General features: G+C 37.5%; 1 long non-coding RNA gene across 1 annotated transcript in view; it reads left to right on the top strand.

The window, feature by feature from the left end:
• The first annotated feature begins 13667 nt into the window (after window positions 1-13667).
• LOC123383895 overlaps window positions 13668-25175 on the top strand; it is a 47071-nt gene continuing 35563 nt past the window's right edge. The window contains exons 1-2 of the long non-coding RNA XR_006594253.1: window positions 13668-13785; window positions 17461-17573. This is a non-coding gene — a long non-coding RNA (uncharacterized LOC123383895). The remainder of the gene's footprint in view (window positions 13786-17460; window positions 17574-25175) is intronic.

The following is a 25175-nucleotide window of genomic DNA, read 5'->3' as shown; positions in this document are numbered from 1 at the left end:
TTGGGGAATGGTATTGTGAAAATTTATTTTTGATACCCTTCCATTGAAAGTTCTTGACACCATCATAGTTATGCTGGCAGACTGACCATGAAGGTCCAGTTTACCGTTTTATAGGACATTATTGATCTCAGACAAAACACTACACTTCCTACAGAAAACATTCAGCTGTACAGCATACTCAAAACTGTTATTTGGATGCTGGGCACCTCATCATGCCTTCATTTCAGAGGCAGCACCTGGAAGAGTTTGGATAATTACTTGCAAAGTTTTACACAGTCTGAAGCAGAACAGACTCTGCCTCTGGGATTGGAGGTGTTACAGGTGTCACCTGTAACTTCCCTGTTTTTCTCAGTGAACCTGGGTTGTGTCCAGTGCTTAGAAAGGTTTCATGTCGCCTCTGGTTTCCTGACTTGACTTTTGGCCCCCAAATTCTGATCATCTCTTGCATTTCCCACAATATTTCTACAAAATTATAGTTAATATTGGCCTCCTCCCCCTTCGATCTCATCTCTATATTTTCGTGCCTGTGTACCGTTCTTGCAGAAAGTGCATTGTCTTATTTGACAGTCAGGCATTGGACAAGGCTAAGACCATGAGAAAATTGGTGAAAATGGTTCAATCCAATGTAAATTAATTCAAACCAGTTCTAACTTTAACAAGCCAGGTTCAAAAGGATTCAGATTAGGTTAGAGTAGTTAAAACTTACCTTTTAAGCAACTATCGTATTTGGAATTGGAGATCTAATCCCTGTTTATCTAGTTTCAGTTCTGGTCAGTAGCCTGTTTAATATGGAATAGGAATAAATTTGAAGAGGAATGTTTTCTTCTTTTGGCACCATAAGGTCTTGTAGTTGTGAAAGAATTATTTACTCCCACATTTATCATATTTATATCATCAATCTATTTTGAGCCTAAGATAGTAATTTTATTTCAAGAAATTCCAGGTGGAATAATTTTATCACTCAAATACGAAGAGGTTACCTGAAGTCTTAGCAAAATGTAGAGTAGAATATACATAACTCTTTCATCATCATTTCTTTGAATTTCTCAGTTTAAAGGCAAAATCATCCATGTCGGAGAATATGAAGACAGAATAACTTCAAAATCCAATATTATTAAGGGAAATGGGAAAAGAAAAGAGAATGTGGAAACTATGCAAAGTATTTCCATTTGAAATGAAGTTCTTAAACTTCCAAGCTTTTCCCTACACTTCTCAAAATATCAACAGCAAAAAAATATATATTTTTAGGCATTAAGTTATTCCAAAGTCTAAAGAAAGGAGTCTTTTTCTATTTAAAGTCTATAAAAGTATGGTGCAAAAGTTATTTTCCTTTCAAGCAGTGCTCATATCCAGGTTTTGTGTTTTTTTTAAACCTACCTAAACATCTTTTCATACACCATGTTTTTTCAATCAGTTTTTGGCAACATATCTTAAATTTAGAATTGAAACTGTTCCATTGAAGGCTCCCAGAAAAGAGAAAATGAAAAATTAAGTGCTGATTTCAGGCTTATTGAAGTCTCTGCCTAAATCTGCTTTTGAGAATTAATAGTGCCAAAGTTATTTCATTTGTGACTTATTTACCATTTGGCCGAAATGCAAGAATAGAAATCATTATCTTATCACATCTTTGCCTCCAGGGCCAGTAATTTCCCTTCAGTGAGTGCCTCCTGAGACAATAATTTTTTATACAAAAGAGATGTTTATATTAGAAAGCAGATATTCTCTTTGTCTCTACTGGAGATGTCTCTTCACACTTAATGAATGGGTGACACTTAAACTTTGTGCTGTCCTTTGTGAAAAGCTTAGTACTTTTGGTACTTCTTATACACCATGCAAAACAATCAAGTTATTGTGTAACTCTTTGCCATTAATATGTGGCCTAAGTAGTGAGAATATATGGTATCACCATATGAATCTAAGTGATTTGAGGGCACTTGCCTTGGGAAGGGGGAGAAAACTATACATTATTGAATTGGAACATTAAGGGATGGAAAATGATCTTTAAGATCATTCAGTCCAAACTTATTTTAGTTAGAGTCAACAACATTAAAATCTAGATAGGTCTGGCTTGTGCTCCAAATCCCACAGATTGTTTAAGGCAAAATCAAGCCCAGCTTTCAGAGTCCTGTTCTGGAAATGAATAAAATAAATGTCCACAGTGTACTTTCAAGCAAAAAAGGAATCTCTGAAGTTGTTCAGTTGCCCACAAGCACTGTCAGTCAAGCTGTATATTGTGAATATTATGATTTAGTTAGAAAAAAAAAAACACTTCTGTTTTCATTTGAAGTTGGGCCACAAATACTCAAACATGCGGTTGGCAAAAAGCTAAATTTCCATCCAAGAATTGTGTTTTGTTTAGCTGATTTTTCCCATCTGATCCAATGGCCAACCCAGCAAATTCTGAACTTAATTTAAGGGCCATACTGGATAGCCCTAGATGACAGTGATAATAGTTACTACAGGTGATTTAAGAAGTTTATTACAATTCTTTGTGTTGAGTTTCATTCTTGGGATATGGCTAAAGCAGTAGTTTTCAACCTTGAGTGAACACTTGAATCACCAAAGGGTGATTTGAAAATACAAATGTCTTGGTTCCAATCACAGAAATTTTTATTTGATTGGCTGGAGATACAAGATGAGCATCAGATTCTATTTTGAAAGCTCTCTGTGTGATTCTAATGTAGAGCTAAGAACCACTGGGTAAGAAAATGGGGTGACTGACACTGTAACTGATTGGAGGCCCTTGGAAGTCTCAGCCATTTTTCCAGTCCTCTTAAGAATCTCTTGTGTCTCCAAACTGATGTGGTGGGCTACTGTGTTAGGGTTCTCAAAAGTATGAAGTGATCCCATTTCATCTTTTGACCTTTAAGAACTCTGTTCCTGAGGAGTTCCTATTTGGATTCTAGTATTTTCCTGTCCTAACATAGCCACGGTGTGGGGGAAATGAAGTGCACTGCGATGTTGGGTCAGAATCTCTCATGTTCAGCTACCTGGCCATTAGCAGGGACACAATATTGATATTTTACAAGCATTCACCTTCAACAAAGCAGTGCTGTGACACCTCCTTTTTAAATTTCTTTTAGACGTTGAACACAGTTCAATATTGTTTTACATATTATTGTTATTTTGCGTGATTAAGGTACTTAATTACATGAGTGGCAAAAAGAAAAATGGGTAATGTGACAATGTGAAAGTACCTCCCACCTCCCAAAATTATTTAAGGGGCTTGTTAAATTTTTCCCCACTCTGAAACTAACTGGAGAGTAATATTTGTTATATTTGTAAAATATACCCCTCTAGACTACTCTAATTTTATATGGAGCTAACCTCCATATAGTGAGTAAATATATCCTTAACTTTAAAGCTCTCTGGATAAAGTGACCTATGTGAGATGGGCCCAGTGTATGTCAAAAGCTATCTCTGGGACTTTCAAGTTGGGGTTGTACTGAAATCATGCTTTTGTTTTTTTGTTTTTGTTTTATTTTGGCTCATAACATTTTATATTAATGTCACTTCTTTACTGTTTGTCTGTCTCCAAATCTCTGTTGCTATCTCAGTTTTGATTTCCAAAATTATTATACATGTCACATGAACTGGTTTTCAATCAGCATCTCAAAAATATCTTCCAAATTGGGGGAAAAACTAACATTGTTGTGGTGTTGAACATAGAACATCTCAACAATGAAGTTTCTATGCACATAATTATATTTATATTGATGATAAGGTAATCCCCTTAATCACCTTCGCAGGTTCTTACAAACCAATGACCTTTTTCTAAAACTATTTTGTATTCTTTTACTCGTCTGATATGAAATTCATTTGACTATACAAATCTACTTATACATAGAATTTAAACTAATATGGATTACCATAATATAAAGGATCATGAAAAAGTGCCTTATAGCAAAACCATATGTATGCCAATATGTAAATGCAGAGCCACTATTTCACTAAAAAATAGACACAGTCTCACACACTTTCCAAAGGCATCAGAGTGACTTGTCTCACCTCCTTGAGAGGTACAGCCTACAACACGTCCTTCCTACTCTAATGTCCAACCCTGACTCTCCAAAATTCTCCATCTTTTAGTTTTCAAACCATCTTACTTCCCACCACTATGTTCAGTTCTTCTCTTTGCACAGAAGCAATAGACTTCTTGCTCCAGCTGCTCCTTCCAGTGCTGATAGACAGCCAGAGTAGTTTCTTTCTCACGCTGGAGTTTGATACCCTAACAGTCTTCTAGAGAAAAAGCCATCAAAAAAAGTTTAAGTTCTTAGCTTTCCCTTGTCTGGCTTAGTGTGATGGAGCTGGGAATCTTGGTTTCTACGTGCAAGTTCCCATTTCCTTTGCTAGGTTTCTGATTTGACAGCTCTGGATGTAGCAGACCTAGGCAGCCAAGTTTCTTAAAATTTGAACAATCTGACTTCTCTCACAGAAAACAAGCTGACCTGCTATACATTGAAAGAGAATACATTTGAGACCCATGTGAATCACTGTTTTTCCAAACTATTTACTCATTATATATTTAAAGGTCACCAGTACACATCAGTGTTTCAACTTTCTGGGAATTTATTCACTGCTGGTAACTTAAATGAGGCTGCCCTGTTTTTCATTACTGGTTGGTATTTTTAAGTCCATGAGTTCTGAAATTCTAACTTAGAAGCAGAACAGAATAACTTGGTTTCAGCATTCTGAATCATGGCAAGGAGGTTGCATATTCCCAAGATGACCGTAGGAACTGGATTTGATGTTATCCCCTTTAGTAACACACATTATCTTAAACAAGAGCTTCATATTTTTGCCACATTGGGCAAAATCTAATGGGTGTAAGATGCAGTTAAAACATCGCCAAGTTTCTGTTTGAGCAGGATAAAATGATCTCTCTCAATAATTTATTTTTATTCTCTCTTTAGAAACATTGTTATTTGATGGAAGAATAAACAGTTATTAATAGTTTTTTTCCATATGGTAGGATCATGTGTGGTTTCTATTTGTTTGATTAGGCTTTGCCAGATTTTAAAGCTTGTCACTATAAACAAGATTATTTTTAATAATTAAAAAGAAATCTGCCACATATTATCACAATTATAATCAATATTGTTAAATTTCTTTTCAAAGGAATGTTTTATCATCAATTGTTCTGGGCAAGGGTTGGAGGAGGAAATTTGCTGAGTCTTGTGCCTCTTACACTTTAATATGCATAGAAATCACCGAGGATGTTATTAAAATGTAGATTCAGATTCAGTAAGTCTGAAATCCTGCATTTACCTTAGAGAGTCCTCGGTCGGGGTGCCTTGGTGGCTCAGTCAGTTGAGCGTCCAACTTTGGTTCAGGTTATGATCTCCCCCTTTGTTCATGAGTTCTAGCCCTGCATCAGGCTCTCTGCTGTGTCAGCACGGAGCCCTCTTTGGGTCCCCTGTCCCCCTATTTTTCTGTCCATCCCTCGCTCGTGTGCTCTTTCTCTCTCAAAAATAAAACACACGCACACATTTAAAATAAACAAAAAACGTCCTTGGTGATGCTGATGTCGATGCTTCTGGTCTGATAACAACACTTTGAATGAAAGTTCTGACCAGTGGTTTCAAACTTTAGCTCACATGAGAACTACCCAAAGCTGTTGTTAAAAGAGCAGATTGCTGGGCACCTGGGTGGCTCAGTTGGTTAAGCATCTGACTCTTGATCTCAGCTCAGGTCTTAATCTCAGGGTGGTGCTCCTAGCACTGGGCTCTGTGCTGGGCATGAAGCCTCTTAAGAGAGAGAGAGAGAGAGAGAAAGAGAGAGAGAGAGAGAGAGAGAGAGAGAGGCGGGGGGAGAGAGAGAAAAGGGAAAACAAGGGCAGATTGCTGTTCATCCCCACCCCACTGTTTCTGATTCAACAGGTCTGGTGTTGGGCTCGAGGACTCGTATTTCTAAGCAAGTTCCTCGGTGATGTGGATGCTGCTTCAGGAATTTAATGATCACTGCTCCAGGATCCTGTTAATCCAAATCCGGTTCCTAGACCACATACGCCTCAGCATCCCTGGGGAGCTTGTTAGAAATCTTAGGCCCCAGAATCTTAGGCCCCACCTCAGACCTGGTGAGTGAAAACCCATATTTTTATAAGATCCACAGGTGATTCATACATTCAAATTTGAGAAGCACTACCTAGACCATCTCTTAATTCCTATAAATCAGTGACTCTCAATTTTAGCCACCATTGTAACCAACTGTGGAGCTTTTAAAAATCCTGATGCCTAGGCTGAACCTCTAATTACATCAGAATTCGAATTCTAATTTCATCAGAATCTGTCAATGGAGCCAAGACATTGTTAGTTTCTAAAACTCCCCAGAGGATTCCAATGCGGAGTCAAATCTGAGAACCACACCATAGATGGCACTGGAGAATAGAAAGGTAGAAATCAAACAAAAGAAGGTCTGGAAGCATTCCTTTTCCCTGTTGACACCCTGTTAGACAATGTGTCATCAGCCATTGAGCCAACAGGAAACACGCTGGTTCAGGGCATTAAATTGCTTGCTCCACTGGATTTTAGGAAACTACATACATATTTGGGCTCTCTTGCCCCACTTTGCTCTAGCTTTGTCATATGCACACAGAAGCTAACTTATCTTGTATTTTGCCATCTCTGGGCTAAGACCTTAGAAATACAGTCCATTAGCATTTAGGTTGTTGTCTCCCTGCTTTCATTCAACAGTGTTATATTCTGTTCTCTGTTTAGATTCTAGTGGGAACAGAAAAACTTCTGCATGGATAGAATGTACCAGGATGCAGATTAAGCAACTTTAGAGAGATAAACTGCACATAATTTAACAGGCACAAGAGATAATTTATGTGATAGATTAAGGAGAATAAAATGGTATCCTTGGCCATATACAGGTCATTTTCTCTAAAAGTATAGAGTGGTCTTGTGTAGGCATGTGAGCTGGAACACTTGCTATTCTAAGTCTGTTCTAATATTCTTAATCCTTTAAACCTTTTCTAGACTAGCCAAAGGTTTGTGGTTGATTGTTGACTTTGGAAAAGAATCATGCATTACTCACCTATGAAGAAGTGTTAGATTATTATTTCCAAGGGTAATAAAGATTGCTCTTAATTCTGGATAATATTTCTTAATTTGATGTTCCAGGAAAGGGTGAGCTCCATTTCTTTGTATATACCATAGGAATTTCTGTATGCATAAGGGCCATCATCTATTTTGTTCAGGAAAGAGAAGCATAATTGATGAAGAGGATGAAATTTATTCTAAATTCCTCCTCATAAAGGAATATGGTTGAGAGTTTTCTTCCTTTGTATCCTTGTCAACTTTTAAATTTATTTAAATCTTTTTGATTCTGTTACCTTTCAGGTTAAAATTCCCATAAATTTGCCCCCTATTGTCTGAAATAATATTCCTTTCATTTGTCCTACATTTTCTTATCCTAGTAAGGCAGGAGCTGTTGATTTTCACTCCTCCCTGCCTTCCTGATTCCAGTCCGTATAGGAGGCCTCTCCCAATACCTCCCATATCTCCTTTATCATGTGGATTGTCCCTGTTGGGATGTTCCCCATCCTATGTCAACTTTTCTGAGGGAAGCAGCATAATTACACACAGAACTCCAGATGGGGTTTTGATTGAGGCCAGGGCAGAGTTTTCTTATTGGTTCCTAACATCTTTCTGAATGTGCCCAGGTTTGCGTTGACTTTTGCATAGAGTTTTATTTTCATGAGGGTTTATTCTGTTGTACATTTTACATATGTCAGGAACAAATTGATTTATCCCAGGTCCCTGGTATAGCTGAGAGTCCAATATCATCACCCTGCAAAGACAAGAGGCATTATTCTTCCCTAACACTATTACCTAGCTCAGTCAATTCAACCACATAATTACCAAATGGCTTTTCTCTGTGGCTGATGGTACACAATCATATTTCCCTAGGAGAGGAATAAAGTTGAGTGGTTGTGTAAGAGATGGATGAGTACACAACACCATTTCATCACTTATAGGTATTATGCTGCACAGCAGATTTCTACAATATATTCGTCTAGCATAACTGAAACTTTATACCCATTGAACAAAAACTCCCCATTTGCCCCAAACCTTAGAAACCACTATTGTATTGTCTGCTTTTACGATTTTGACTATTAAAAAAAATAATTTATTTGCTCTTTAAAAATGTATTTATTTATTCTTGAGAGAGCAGGTGTGGGGGAGGGGCAGAGAGAGAGGGAGACAAGATCCAAAGCTGGATCTGCACTGACAGCAGAGATCCTGATGTTGGGCTCGACCTCATGAACCACAACATCATGACCTGAGCCAAAGTCAGATGCTTAAATGACAGCCACTCAGACACCCCAGAGTTTGACTGGGTTTGACTGGGGAGTTTAGATTCCTCGTGTAAGTAGAATCATGCAAGTATGTGTCCTTCTGCAATGGGCTTATTTCACTTAGCATAAAGTCCTCCAGGTTCATCCATATCACACATGGTACAATTTCATTCTTTTGTAAGGCTGAATAATATTCCATTGTGTGTATATACCATGTTTTAAAATCCATTCATCAGTTGGTGGGCACTTTGGTTTTCATATCTTGCTTATTGTGAATAATGCTGCATGAACATAGGAGTGCAGATATCTCTTCAAGAGCCTAATTTCAATTCTTTTGGCTAGATATTCTGAAGTGAGATTGCTGGGTCATACAATAGTTCTACCTTGAATCTTTGGAGGGAACTCACACTGTTTTCCAGAGTTACTTCAGGGTAATTCTCATATCAAGTCTCCTTGAGCACAAAAAACCTCAACAAACAAACAAAGGGACATAAGGAAATTTTGGGAGGTGTTCAATAGGTCTACTACCTTGGTGGTGACGGTATCCTAAGTGTTTGCATATGTTTAAATTATACACATTAAATATGTGCAGTTCTTCATATGTCAGTTGTATCTCAATAAGGCTGTTAGAGAGAGGTGGGGGAGGAGAACCGATTCTGATGCATGGTTTGTGCGTATGGATGAGAGAAGAGATAAAATGAATATCAAAGGGAAAGAGTCAAAAGTTCGAGGGAGATTTGGTGCATGACTATTGCCATCACATTCCAATGAATATGGAACCCCTGCTGAGGAAATCCTGTCAGTATTAAGAGCTGAGAGCATGGTACCAGTTGGTAAGTACCTGGTTAAACACTCGTACCTCATAGTCCCTAAGACCTTTCTCTGCCAGGCATAAAAACATAGACCCAATCCTTAAACCACAAAACCTTGCAGGGACACCATTTTAATCAAGTTGAAAACAGTATCTCCACCACAAACCTTATATAGAAACTTACTGAATAAAACAGTAAACCATGGCACTCTTATTACCCAAAACACTCAAAATAAAGGTCCTTAGGCAATACTCGTCTCCTCCATAAATGTTAGTAAATGTCTAACAGTCATGTTTGGAAGCAGTGAGAGGATTGATTTGTAGCATTTGTTATTTCTGTGGGATAACGAATCCTATCATGACTGATTTCAAGCTACTGGGTAGAGATGTTCACAGCAGATTCTTGTAAATTGTCATGAGCCAGCCCAAGCCCACCATACCACTGCATACGGGCTACCAAAACATTTGTGATTTTTTTGGGCTTCCAGATCTCATTTTCCTTTCACTTTCAAATAACACAGAGACTTACTAGTCACAGGGTGTCTCATAGAAATATTTTCCCCTGCAGATGTTATCTTCAAAATTTACTGCTGTACTGCTGTTTATTTCAGGAGGGCTTTAGAATCATCTCAGGAATCTCCAGCAAAGTGTATTTTCCCATCTGGCCAGGGTTCCTAGAATTCCTGCAAAACTCTGAGGGGGAAAGAAAGAGGAGGAAAGAAAGAAAGAAAGAAAGAAAGAAAGAAAGAAAGAAAGAAAGAAAGAAAGAAAGAAAGAAAGAAAGAAAGAAAGAAAGAAAGAAATCAAGAAAGAAAGAAAGAAATCAAGAAAGAAATCAAGAAAGAAAGAAAGAAATCAAGAAAGAAAGAAAGAAATCAAGAAAGAAAGAAAGAAAAAAGAGAGAAAGGAAGGAAAGAAGGAAGGAAGGAAGGAAGGAAGGAAGGAAGGAAGGAAGGAAGGAAGGAAGGAAGAAAGAAAAGAAAAAAAAGAAAGAAAAGAAAAGAAAAGAAAAGAAAAGAAAAGAAAAGAAAAGAAAAGAAAAGAAAAGAAAAGAAAAGAGAAAGCAAGCAGTCTAGTATGTTCAGGAGTCAAGGTACAAAGCCTGAACCGTAAGTCACAGTACTAAGAATGTTTAGGGCTGATTTAAAAATCATCTCAAGCCCTGCTTCTCAAAAAATATGTTTCTTCTTGTTAAATCCATGTGTCCAATAGCTCTGAAAACTAAAGAAAAATGTGATGGCCTCTAGAAATGTTATGTCTTCTGCCTCCTAGTTGAAACCACAATTCTATCTGTGAATACTGACATGAGTCAAGATTTTGCTAGTTTTTACAGCTGTAATTTCATTGTAATGTCTTAAAAATCTATTATAATATTCAATATGCCTTCTTAAATATATATACCCTGCTCACTGTACCCTCAAGGTCTGAAATGTTTGTGAAGGGGAGCACCTGAGTGGCTCAGTCGGTTAAGCGTCCAACTCTTTTTTTTTTTTTTTAATTTTTTTTTCAACGTTTATTTATTTTTGAGACAGAGAGAGACAGAGCATGAACGGGGGAGGGGCAGAGAGAGAGGGAGACACAGAATGGAAACAGGCTCCAGGCTCTGAGCCATCAGCCCAGAGCCTGATGCGGGGCTCGAACTCACGGACTGTGAGATCGTGACCTGACTGAAGTCGGACGCTTAACCGACTGCGCCACCCAGGCGCTCCAAGCGTCCAACTCTTGATATTAGCTCAGGGCATGATCTTACAGTCATTAGATTGAGCCCTGCATCAGGCTCCACACGAAGTGTGGAGCCTGCCTGGGATTCTCTTACTCCTTCTTTCTCTCCTCTCACTGCCCCTCCGCAACTTGCACATGCGTACACACACTCTCTCTCTCAAAAGAAATAAGCTTAAAAAATTTTTAAAAACGCAAACCAAATGTTTGGTAAGGAATGAAGAGCATTTTGATAGATCTCTACTCATGTCTCTACTGCTCATTGAGAAACTGATCTAAAGACTGAGCACACTGCCAGCAGTCCTCTAATATAATAGCTAGTAGGGGCAGCCCTTTCCCAATTGTAGAAACAAGTAGACCACCCTCTGATAAAGTAGACTTCATATTAAAAATTGATGTGTACCTTTATTGATGAAAGAAATTGAAGATGACACCAAGAAATATGTAATAAAATATCCATACTGCCTAAAGCAATATGCACATTTAATGTAGGCCCTCTTAAAATATCAACAACATTTTCCTCAGACCTAGAACAGACAATCCTAAAATTTGCATGGAATTACAAAAGATCCTGAATAGCCAAAGCAACACTGAAAAAGAAAAACAAAAATGGAAGCATAGTAATTCCAGACTTCAAATTATATTACAATGCCATAGTAATCTAAGCTGTATGGTACTGGCACAAAAATAGACACATAGATCAATAGAACAGAATAGAAACCCATAAATGAACTCAATTAAATGGTCAATTAATCTTTGACAAAACAGGAAAGAATATTCAATGGGAAGAAGAATGAATGTCTCCTTAACAAATGCTGCTGAGAAAACTGAACTGTACATGCAAAAGAATGAAACAGGATCACTTTTTTACCCCATTCACAGAAATAAATTAATAATGTACTAAAGACCTAAATGTGAGGCTAAAAACCATAAAAATCCTAGAATAGAACACAGGCAATAACTTCTTTGACATCAGCCGTAGGAACTTTTCTCTAGATATGTCTCCTGAGGCAAGAGAAACAAAATACGTAATAAACTATTGCAACTACATCAAAGTAAAAAGTTTCAGCACAGTGAAGGAAACAATCAACAAAACTAAAAGGCAACCTACAGAATGGGAGAAGACATTTGCAAATGACATATCTAATAAAGGGTTAGTATCCACACTATATAAAGAACTTAAAATATCCAACATCTAAAAACCAAACAATCCAAATAAAAAATGAATAGAAGGCATGAATAGACATTTTCCCAAATGTATAAATTTGTATAAATTTATAAATTTCCCATTTGTATAAATGACCAACAGACACATGAAAATATGCTCATCACTCCACATCACACATCAGAGAAAGCAAATCAAAATTACAGTAAGAGGGATGCATGGATGGTGCCATTGGTTAAGTGTCCAACTCTTGGTTTCAGCTCAGGTAATGATCTCATGGTTATGAGATAGAGTCCCATGTCGGTCTTCGTGCTGGGTGTGAAGCCTGCTTAAGATTCTCTCTCCCTCTGTCTGTCTGTCTGTCTTTCTGTCTCTCTCATAAAAACAAACAAACAAACAAACAAACAAATAAATCTACAATAAGATAACACCTCGCACCTGTCAGAATGTCAAGTCAACAACAAAAAAACCAGGAAATGTTGATGAGGATGTGGAGAAAAAGGAACTCTCTTGAACTGTTGGTGGGAATGCAAACTGGTGTGGAAAACAGTATGGAGTTTCCTTATAAAGTTAAAAACAGAATTACCCTATGATCCAGCAATCACACTACTAGGTATTTACCCAAAGAACACAAAAATACTAATTCAAAGGATATATGCACTCTGATGTTCATAGCAGCACTAACTACCCTAGCCAAATCATAGTATGGTTTGGGAGAGAGGGAGAAAGAGAAAGAGAGACAGGAGAGAGGGGGAGAGGGAATATATATAAAATATTAACCATAAAAAAGAATGAAATCTTGCCATTTGTAACAACATGGTTGATGCTAGAGAGTATTAGGCTAGGCAAAATAGGGAAAGAAAAATTCCATAGGATTTCACTCATATGTGGAATTTAAAAAACAAAAGAGCAAAGGAGAGAAAACAAGAGAGAGGCAAACCAAGAAACAGACTCTTAACTATAGAGAACAAACTGAAAGTTACCAGAGGGGACGTGGGTGGGGAAATGGGTTAAATCTGTGATGGGAATTAAGGAGTGCACTTGTGATGAGTACTGGATGATATATGAATGTGTTTAATCACTAAATTGTACACCTGAAGCTAATATTACACGTTATGTTAATTAACATGAATTTAAATAAAAACTAAAAAATTAAAATATTTATATTTCATGAAAACATTGATGTGTACCTTTATAATATTTTGTCCTTCTGAATGGTAAAATCCTCTGAAAACTAGTTCAATAATTTGGAAAGTAAAGCACTGAACCTAAAAAGTCCTTATGTTCTAATGCAATGTCTTTGGCTAGGTAAATCTCTGTCAATAACTCATACAAATACAGTTGCATAGAAAATTAAACACATTGGATATTCTGTGGAATATATTATATGTGGATTAGACTAACACTAACATGGCATTGAATTCTCTGGCCGCACAATAAATAGCCATACTTACCTGAGCAGGGTAGCATGGAAGTCCTAGGTTGTCAATAAAATATTCTATACCAAATCCAAATCTGCTCATTGTTTATTTGATGGCATTGTTTGGGCATTTCTAGATTCTTGGGGGATAGCAACTAAATTATGTGAAAAAGACACAATAATGTGAAGTAATCCACTAATTGTAAATATATATGTGTGTGTGTGTTTAATAAATATATATATTTCAGAATAACAAAGAATGTATGCATGCTGCTTCACATAAGTCCTAGGTTTTGCTGCTGTTGCATGTACTGGCATTTGAACTTGTGAAATGTGAATCGCTATCATTTTCACTAAAGGAAGTACAGGTGAGTGAACTCTCATAAGAAGGTTGTGGTTAATACTTGTCTAGATGTGAGTTTCCCATTATACCACAGTTGTCTTGTTAGTCAAAACATTCTCGCTACTAAGGAGGAAAATTATTATTTGGTGAGCCATATATTGTATGTTGTTTTCTAATGAACATATTCTAATTCTGGTTAATCTTGCCTTAACATAGAGGCCTTCTCTATCAGCATAAGGATGGTAGAGTTGCAATGCAATATTTTGGAGGCAAATTTATGCCTCCAGGGTTGGCGTGTTTTCTGACTGAAACAAGCATTCCTGCAATCATCTTTTGACAACTCAGTTTCCAACGATCTATGAGTCACATTATCTCTCTCTCTCTCTCTCTCTCTCTCTCTCTCTCTCTCTGTATGTATGCATGTAAATTGGTGTTCTTCCTTTAGGGTTGTATAAACTGGAATTTGAATTCTAGCTCTGTCACTTTCTCACTAGTGACCTTTGGGCAAGTTATGCTCTATTTCTAAACACTATTTTCTTTTTAATCTGGAAAATGGGCCAAACAATATTTGCCTTGTAGGTTTGTTGTGAGGGTTACCTGTGAAAATGTACATAGAACAAGTAACTAAGCCCTGGCACTTAGCATATAATAGATTACATATACATATGAACGTAAAGGCATAGAAACATACATATAGACATGCATGTTCATAGAGAAACAGATGTAAACATAACCCCATGTACATTCAGGATTTAAGCCTTTTGCACAGTCCCTGCACAAGTGGACATATTTCCCTGGGAATCTTTTGATAGCTTTTAGAGCCTAACTGTCATCAGAGATGATTTGAACTGGTGGGGACAAGGAGGAGAGTGCATTAATTTTTTCATGATCAGGAAATAATGCCTATTGGCTATAGGCATGGCAACATGTTATAGCACAGTGACTTTTTTTTTAAATCTGTTTCCAGCAAACTTGTTTTGTAGATTCTTAGATGTCCAGTGAGCACACAGGCTGTATATGAAAAGTGATCATCTGGTCCAACTTCATTTATGGAGGAGGAAACTGAAACTCAGAGAACTAGAAAAGTTACATTTGAAGTTTCACACACTGAAATTGAATACAGAATCACTTGCCTTTTATGGTGGCAATCCTGAAGAACTCATTTCTTGTTAGGGCTTGCATGATCATAACCCAAAAATATTTTGAAGACAATGTGAACCATCCAGTCTGGAGACAAATGGAACAAGTTTCTAAGGATGAAATATCTTCCAACCTACTTAATATTTAATTAGAAGCATAGCAGCATAGCAGAAGCAATAAAAGATTTAACCACTTCATTTCAAAGGTCGTATGTGGTGGTAGATTAATTAATATGAACTTTGTGAAGGTAGGAATGGTGTCTAAATGTTTTGAATCCTGGCCAATAGGAAGCAGCTCAGAAATTTGTATTGTGAAGCACCTAGAATACTATAGGTTCCCAATGAATGTGTGAAGCACTTAGCATATACTGAATAAATGTGAAATGAAATTCGGAGGTTGTAGTCATGCCAGGTCACTTAGCACAATGGTAATGATTTTTGCAACAACTGAGCTATAAATTCTCTGTGGAAGCACAGAAAGGAAACAAAGAACAGGATAAGTAAAAAATTTTCTCACCTCTGCCTTATTAAAGTACAATTTATATACAAATGCAAAACATAGAAATAACACAAAGGAATCACATTTGTGACATCATTAAAGAAAAGTCCATTTGTAATGGGTGATCGAGTTTTATTCTTGGCAAAACAGAACTTCTTATTTGAAGGATAAAAGTCTTATTTTTCAAATGGCTTCAAATGCAGTGAATCTCTTTGAGACTCTTTAGTGATTAGAACAATTTAATAGATTAATATAAGTGAATGTGAAATATATGAACCTGACTCTTCTGGATTCCCATTTGATTCAAAATGAATGGAAAAGATACTTTCATAAGTATTTTTCTATTTTTAATGGATTCAAACGGTTCTGTAAGTAGTCTGCTATATGGTGGATCAAAAATGCGTCTCAACTTGCATATCCTTGGTTAAACAATCGTTCATTGCTTCTACACACATTCATCGAAAGCCCACAGTGCCCCAAGGCAGCAAGCAATTATTATTTAGGAATTGGACAACACTTCCTTTGAAAGGGCTTGAAGGTTTGAAATCCATATTAAGAATATGTTCTCTTAATTCTTTGTATCTTCCTGTTCCTATCCTTTGTGTGGACATAATTGACTATTGTATTCCAAGATGCAAGAGTGATAAGTTAGTTCAATTAGGCATCACTGTGCAAACAAGGCACTGATGTAGTCTACCTTCCATCAGCTATTTGGATAACTCTTTGATATATTTGCTGCACTTGCAATTACAGATACCTTGTTTTCCCTCCTTGTTTTGGTTGTAGTCTAAGGCCTTTCCATTAAGTAATTGTATTTTGTTTGTTTTTTGCATTATATGGATATCTGTTAAATCTGTGTTAACTTTCTGAGATGTTTAATTTCTCAGGTGGAAGAGATCACATAAACTCTAATGAACATTTGCAAATGATTGAGTGCCCTTAGAAACTTTAGCAGAACTAGAGGTCACTGTTGCTATGAGTCATTCTAAGAATCAGAGATACTTTTTATGTGTTCTAAGTGTGCTGAAAAATCTCGGGTGCTGGAAGAGTTGAGGCGTGGCTCTTTTAGAAATAGGAAAAACACATTGATGTTCCCCAGCTCCTAATATAAGAATATAGGCTGGCCCTAATCTATGATCACAAAACCCAAGATCACATTCTCATCGAAGAAAGGTATCAGAGCTAGAAAGGTAAATGTGACTAGGGAAAAAAAATCAAAAAAAGGAAAATGGAGCATATATTTTAGGGCAAACAGTAGATAAGAAGATCATCCAACAGGCTACAACTTGGAATAGAATATCCCAGGGGGTAGATTTGCATTGGGTCCAAACAAAGAATGGAGCTACAAAAGCATGGAAGTTTAACCTGGAGAGTCTGGATATTTTTAGTGTCAATGATCTTCTGGTTGGGATCAAGCGCTTCTGCTTTGGGTAAGAATTAAGGATATTGCTTAAAACTCTTATGACAGTGGTTTAACACATAGGGTTATTTTCATCCTATAGTACAAACTCAAGGGGGGGGGATAGCATCAAGCACAGGTGGAGCTATTTTAAGGACCCCATCAAAGACCCAGCTTTCCTATTGCATCATCCTTAGCCCAGACCTTCATCTTTACGAATACAAGTGGTCCATCTCTATGCACAAAGCTCCACCTCCATCCAGGCTTACAAACACATTCCAGTTAGTAGGAAAAGTATTCAAAGGAGGAGGACAAAAAGGGAGGCGAGGGGGGGGGGCATGCAGAGAAGGGAAAAGGAAGAAAGGGAAGCATTACTTTCCTAGAAATCCTCAACTGAATTCATCTTGGATCTTACTGACCAGAACTGTGTCAACAGCTACTACTCCTAAATGCAAGAGTGAGGGATGCTGCTTTTTACCTGGATACATTGCTGCCCCCTTGCCATATAATGGGATTCTGTTAGCAAGCAAGGAGGGAAGAATGGATAGGTATTGTCTGCCACATGCAACAGGGGCTAATCCCAGAGTGACCAACCCATGAAAAATAGGTCATTGAGAGCACCTGCTCACAGAACAAGTACGTGTTTTCATTCCTTTTTTACAGCTGAGGATACTGAGGCCCGGAGGGTGAGCAAAGAGCAGGACTAAGAGTGACACTCCAGTCTTCTTGACTCTAAAGTCAGATTTTCCCCCATGACTTCATGATGCTCTCCAAGGGTAAGTCAGCATATGTCACTTTTCCTCTTCAAGTTTTTATTTACAGCTCCATCTGGCCAAATGTTTTCTTTCTTTTACAGAATAAGAGTCGTAAACATCAGTGAGTTGATGGCTTTCAGATAAATGGGCATGAGGTTGAGGAAAGTGAAACTCTTCAGGTCCCGGAATTTAAATTCTAGAGAAAAGGCAAGAGGGAATATCATAGTTTTGGCTTCTCTCTGAAGGTTAAAAAAGATAAGAGGATCTAGATTAGAATATATGGGGAAGTCCAATGCCACCATTGGGCATTTCTCAACACAAGGGCCACAGGCCATGTAGATAAGAATCACCTCTTGTTTTCTAAAAATTTCATATTCTAGATAAAGCTCCTGTCATAGGAGATCAGAACCTCTGGGGATGGGGCCTGGGAATGTGAATTTAACAACTGCCCAGGTTAATGATGATGCACAGTATAGTTTGGGATCCATTGCTATTAAGTATAAATAATAACATTTATTGAGCACCCACTTCAGCAAACTCTGGATCAGACACAGATATATATTGTTTAATCCAAACACTTTCACAAGATCCATCCTCTTATTCTCATTTTACTGTTGAAGATTCCAGGTTCAGGGAGATTAAGTATCTTTTCAAACTTAATTGGACCTTAACTAGTACACCTGGGATTCTTTCCTGGTATTCGTTCCAGCCATCTTTCTCCTGGGCACCAGACTCAGTAAGGATAGTGGGATCATTCCATGTTGTTTACCCCATCCTACTAGATAGCCCACTTAAATATTTTTCTGGATCCATAAGCAAATTGAATGTGTAGTTGAGGAAAAAGACACATAGACAAATGCTATTGAGGTGTGAATAAAGAGAATCACAGGTGGAAACAGTCTTCTTAAACTTCTATATTCTCACTTTGGGGTTACGCTACTGTTTCTCAACCTTGGCATGAGACATTGATAATTTGTTGTGGAGGCTCTCCTGTGTCTCATAGGATATTTAGCAGCATCCCTGGGCTCTACCCAGTAGATGCCAATAGGCCCCAATCCCTCAGTTCCTCACCACTTGTGACAACTAAAAATGTTTTCAGACATTGCCAGATGACCCTGGGGGCAAAATTGTCCCTGATGGAGGACCACTGGATTGAAATATAAACTGTGGTAGAAGCCTGTCCTGGGAGCTTTGCTGATACAGAATTCTACTTACACTCGGAAATAGGAAACGAGACCATGTGAGAGCCAGAGCAGACCCTCCAGGGTGTTGAGACCTGCTTGACTCCAGCCTTGAGAGTGCATGTTGAAGCAGGCTCCTTTTTTTAACTGGGGGGGGTGCTAATATTAGGGAAGGGCGAAGAGCAGGAAAATAGCAGGTATGCCAGAATCTGCCCTTGAATCAGGGCCAACACAGAGCAATGAAAGAGTAGCAGAGGCACCAGAGGAGAGCTCTCATTTGACTTTGAGATTGTCTTCTCTGGGAGTCCCCACTTTTTTTAAACATTATCATTTCATCTGAGTTGTGAAAACAGTAAATAATTAAGCTAATTTATTTGTGAATGTGGTTCAAAGAAGCCTGCAGAAATTGTGGTGCCATAATTCTAAAGTGCAAAGCTAGGCACAAAGGCGAAGCCTCATCAGTGTAATGTGCTGGATGAGGGGCTGGGGAAGGACTGACATGAATTATTCATCCTCGACATCTGGAAGGTCCATTTGGCTTTTACAATTTGATTATATTTTGGATTAGTGCACACTTTGTTGTCAAATGTTTCTAAAGCCACGATTAACTATTTAAGCACTCTGCAATTTACTTATATCCTCAGCTAACAAGTCCATCGATTTAGGCTGTGGACAGTGACTACAAATGGACCCATATTTCTTGCATATTCTCTCTGCCCAAACCAAGTTACCCTTTCTTTTTTTGTCTTTTTCCATTTATTTCTTTTCTTTTAGTTATTTTTAAACTCCTTTGACATTCCACCTCCTGCTCTCTTTGTTCTTGGTTGTTTTTGTTTGTTTGTGTTTTCCTGTTTAGGTGCACTGTTCCTTATTTACGATTCTGTACTGCCCTAGGGGTTCCTAACAATTGGTCTGTGAAGCCCTGGGCAGGCCATAGAAGGTCTTCCCTGGGGTCCTTGAAACCCTTGAAATCATGTGCCACATTTGTGAGGATGGACCTGCTTTTGTCTGCACAGTGTGTCCTTAAACTACCTCAGATTCCCAAAGGGTCTTGACCAAAAATGCTAAGGGTCACTGAGAAATCTGTGCTTTAAGATTTCAGCATAGAAGGGGAAGGGCACATGTATGGGGGAGCCTGCCATTGGGTAGGCTCTGTGCCCTGTTTCCTCATTTAACCCATATACCCTCTAGAGAATGTAGGTGGTGTCATGTTTGTAAATAGTTGAAGATGTGAAGACTTGGAGAGATTGGATAATTGCCAAGGTGATCCAGCTTTCAAACTGGAAAGCCTCATTTCAGGGCTTGAGTAAGATTGGGCAATTGATAATGAGGCTGGAGTTGAGAAGAGGGAAGAAATGGAGACAGGACACATATCCTTATGCCACCCCAAAGGACATGATAAGCAGGATACAAGTGGGCTGTGGTCAATTTCCTAGAAAAAAATACATTAATGTTTTAATAGTCTGCACTATAAATATCTTTATACTTCTGAATGCTGTGCTAACAAAAAGTTCTGTGCCTAACACAAAAGGCTGATTTCACTAGATACTGAAAAAGGATTCATAATTCAGTTTTACTAATTTGTAGAAACTTTAGGTTTTTTTAACTCAGTTTTTAACATTTTTAAATTTATTACAAAATGTATTTAGCAAACCCTTAAAAATAATTAATACCAACTAACTGTCCAGTATAAGGTAAAGGCAGGTTTTTAAATAGTGAGCCTTAAAATTGCAATTTCAGTGAATGATCTCACAATTTGCAAGTGGGGCAGGTGGACACTAATTCCATCCATGGGGAGGAAGAAAGAGGAGGGGGAGAGCGAGAAGAGAATGTAGGCGTCTCTGGTCTCCTGCCATGTCTATCTCTCCTTCTTAGTCCAGAGCACTTTGGCCTGCAGCAAGGGGTGAGCAATTCATGAAGTTGTAAAGGGTTGGGATGGACCCCTTAGACCTCACAGATAGAGGACAGGAGCCTAGTTAAATGCTGAAGGCTCTTGAGCTCTTATGTGAGACAGTAGTAACCTTAGGCAAGTTACACAACCTCTTCCAGGCCCCTTTCCTGAGTGAGAAACTGTGTTAATAATAGCTCCCACTTTTGAAATTGTTATAATTAATCTATAATTCATTTAAGGCACATAATACAATGCTCAGTTAAATTAAGCTATGATGATTAGTAGCTCTACTGGTGATGTTGTGCCGGAGATCTGAAAGTTTTCTTTTTCCTGACACCAACTGTGTTAATGTTGACTTTGTTGTAACTCACTGCCGATTACATTTCTGTTAAAGGCAGAACCAGTGCAAAAAGAACTGATTGGGGAAATGCATTTACTATACATATACATATACATATACATATACATATACATATACATATGTATATATAAAATGTATTATAAATAGTATAATTATATAAAATAATTGTATATACTAATATAAAAAATATAAACATTAAATATATAATATAAAATTAAACAGATGAAACTACAGACACTAGATTCCTCATGACAGTTTTAAGTTTCACCCATGGTGAGTGAAATAAAATCTAGTATAGTTGAACAGTTGACAGATAATTTAGTACAGTCCAGTCATTGTTTCTTTTTTTTTATTTTATTTTTTTTAATATATTTTTTTCAACATTTATTTATTTTTGGGACAGAGAGAGACAGAGCATGAACGGGGGAGGCGCAGAGAGAGAGGGAGGCACAGAATCGGAAACAGGCTCCAGGCTCCGAGCCATCAGCCCAGAGCCTGACGCGGGGCTCGAACTCACGGACCGCGAGATCGTGACCGGGCTGAAGTCGGACGCTTAACCGACTGCGCCACCCAGGCGCCACTCCAGTCATTGTTTCTTAATGATACAAATATCTGGATGTACTAAAAACTTGTAAAATAGAGGTAATTCCATTAAGAAGAGCTGCTATTTCTGGAACTGGACGTGAGGGTAGGAGTTCTGTAAAACATAAACATTTGGAATTTTAGTGCCATGTGCCAGCACAGTGAGATAGAAGCTACTCTCATCGAAACCAGTAAACTGACTTCTCTGTCGAAAAAAAATAAGTGGTCTGACTAAATTATTCCCTCTTTATCTGTAAAAGGAGTAAATTACAAAAAATCTGTAAGCATTACCAATTCCAGAATTCTGTGATTTTGATATTCTAATTTGGATACTTACTTTAATGATGAGGATAAAATTGTCTAAGAGAAGTATCGAATACATTAAAATTGGCCTGCAGGCAGAAAGTTAAAGCTCTCCTGTTCCATGACACCATCAATACTATTGATACATAACTGGCACAGTTGTCCCCTGTCACTCTTTTTTTTTTTTCCTCCCATCACTCTTGCTGGGACCAATAATCTGTAAATACTGACATCAATTTTTGTGAGATCCAGAGGAGCTGACAAGTCCAAAGACCATACTCCCACCATAAACTACCAGTAGAAACTTCCAACATATCTGTCACCTGCGCTCTTAAGGTAAACACTGTAAGCTGTCAAAGCATTCAATTTAGAGTAGTCAGATAACGACAGCTTGATTTTGATAAGGATAATGACTTTTTATTGCCTGTAATCTTTCATCTGAAATAACTTAAAAGAATTCTTTCATAAGAGAAAAAAAATCTATCCAGAAATTTAGTCAAATCCATGAGGCGTTATACCTAACAACTTTAAAGATTGCACTATAATTCATATACCACAAAGTCACCCTTTTAAATGTACAATTTGATGGTGTACAGAACATTTTTAAATGAGGTAATTTAAATTGGGTCTGGTACACAATAGCCACTTCATAAATATTTGTTCCCTTTACCTGTTCCTATATTATTACATTTTTAACTTGAAACAAATGAAATGAAGGCACAGAAGACATTGGGGGTGGTTCTGTTCTGTCTTGTTCCCCTGCCTTGTCATGCTGGTGCTCACGAGAGCTGATTGTGTCCACCCCTTGCCAGTTCTGTGTTTACTGAAATCACTTTGGTGGATTGAAATGGCCGTAGAAACATTTATACCATGGAAACTGGCCAGTTCTACAGATCAGGGCTGTTCTGTTGTTGTTTGACAATCACCAAACATTCCCCAGCACACACTGTGGGTGTCTATCAAGGTCTTCAGCACTAAATATTGCCAGTATTTAGGAATACGTGAAGTGCATCATCTCCTAGTCATGGTCTAGAAATTTAACTAAGTTTTCATCAATTGGAAACGGAGAATCTTAACTGGGTAAATACTACATTCTTAACTAGCAAGTTAATTTCTGTGTGACTCTGCGGTGGGTACAAAAACAAAAAACAAAAAACATGTAACAAAATTTACCAGTTTACACATTCATATGTGTATAGTTCAGTAGTGTTAACTGTGACTTGCCTTTTTTTTTTCTTTAATCTTCTAACCATGGTGTGGTAGACGATGGGTATGATTATAAAATGTCTAAATGGTTCACTACTTCATCTGGAAGGAGGTGGTTAAACTCTATTTTGATCAGGTTCATGTTTTCACAATTAGCTTTTGATTGATTTATATCTGGCTGGTCTTTCAGAATCCCTTACAACTATTTTCACATCGTGGTCACTGGGGATCCTGGACCTCCTTCGTGGAGCATTGCAGCTATGCAATTCATCTTTAATAGTCCCTGCAGTCTCTTTGAGTATCAAATCCAAATCCCAGATTTCCAGAATAGGACTGGGATTCACCAAGTTCGGGTCCACAAAACAGTTGCATGTATGCAATCCTGACTCCACTGCAAGCATTTTGAATGATGTGCTGGTGGAGGCAGAGTTCAGGAACTATTCCTTCATGCAGAGAGATTATGGGCAGTTAAAGAATCCAGTCTTGTGCATAGTGCTTTATATATCCGATTATGATAAATGGGGCTTTCAATAAAATATTTAATCAAGATAAGGTATTTTAGCTAAGGATGTCTAGAATATTGAAGTACAGTGTAGATAAAATTAGCATAAATTTTCTAAATCTTTAGAAGCAAGAAAGAAGAGAGTTAACATAAATCATTTAAGACTACATCTGGCTAAAATTTTAGTTATATAATTATAAAACTAATTCCTTGGAATTAAGCAGGCACTGTTCTTTTTGACAGTTGCTTGTGTGATTTAAGCATTAACACATGTATTCTCATATTGTTCAAATGAGAAGAGAGTTTCAGATTTTTTTTAAGTCTTCCTCACTCAAGTTTTTTATTTTTATTTTTTATTTTTTAAGTAATCTCTACACCCAACACAGGGCTCGAACTCATGACCCCAAGATCAAGAGTCACATGCTCTAACTAACTGAGTCATCCAAATGTCCCTTTCAAATATTTTTAACCCCACTAAAAGGGGACAAATTATGATGGAAACAGTTGAATGGAATAGTTTCCCGGCATACAACAATGCACAATGAAGTCTATAGTCTTCTAAAGACCTATGCCAGCATTTCCCATAAAGGAAATTATGGCATAGGAGAAAAAGAATATAATTTGGCAATAGTATTTGGACTATGAATCACTCATACCATTTTTATACCACTCACTATCTATGTGATCTTGGGCATGTCATTTTAAAATTTTCTGAGCCTTAATTTCCTGTCCATAAAACAGGGAGAATAATATCTATTTGATAGATAGAGTTGTATTGAAAATTAAGTTAAATAGCATATATGAATGTCCTTGTAAACTATAATACTTTCCACAAAGTGAAGCATTAAATGTTTCCGTCAGTTTTTACTTAAAGTATATCTTTTTTATGTATAACCAAACATTTATACATACCTAATATCACTTATTAGTTATTAGTTATACATACCTAATATCACTTATTAGTTCATCAACTATTTTCAGGACCTACTATCTGGCAGATAACTGTACCAGACATTGGGATACCAAGATCCATCTAAAATGATCCCTGCCCTTAAGCACCCAAACCCAAAGCTATTTGTTATTTAATCTTAGTAGTTACCACAATGCTCACATTATAAAACCATGCCTAGAAAGCACTAATCCCAAATCCGGAAACATTAGGTATTTGCACATGATCTTCAAATTCATATGTCAGTCCTTATGGTGAAACATATAACAAACAGCTACCTTTGGGGATGGCCTTTCCTGGAAGGGTATTCCTGGAGGTGTATTCTTTGCAGCACTGAGTTTGGGTAAGCAGAACTTCACTCCCGACTAGATATTTTCTGTACAATACATACGAATTTTAACTCATCAGAAACCATGTTCTTTTGAAATATAGATTTATTTGTAGGACTACAAATATAATGTATTGGAGTGGACCCTATGGTACACTGTGATATCCCACCAGAATTCCTTACTGAATTGAAAGACTTCTATCTCCAACTGCTTAGAGTGCCATAAAGTGTCACAAACTGGGTGGCTTAAAACAATGGAAATGTTTTCTCTCATAGTTCTAGAGGTTGGAAGTCCAAAATCAAGGTATTGGGAGGGCCAT

Source organism: Felis catus, chromosome A2 (genome assembly GCF_018350175.1).
Source record: "Felis catus isolate Fca126 chromosome A2, F.catus_Fca126_mat1.0, whole genome shotgun sequence".
Taxonomy (NCBI): Eukaryota; Metazoa; Chordata; class Mammalia; order Carnivora; family Felidae; genus Felis; species Felis catus.
The sequence above is the reverse complement of the archived record's forward strand: the minus strand, read 5'-3'. Positions and strand labels throughout refer to the sequence as shown.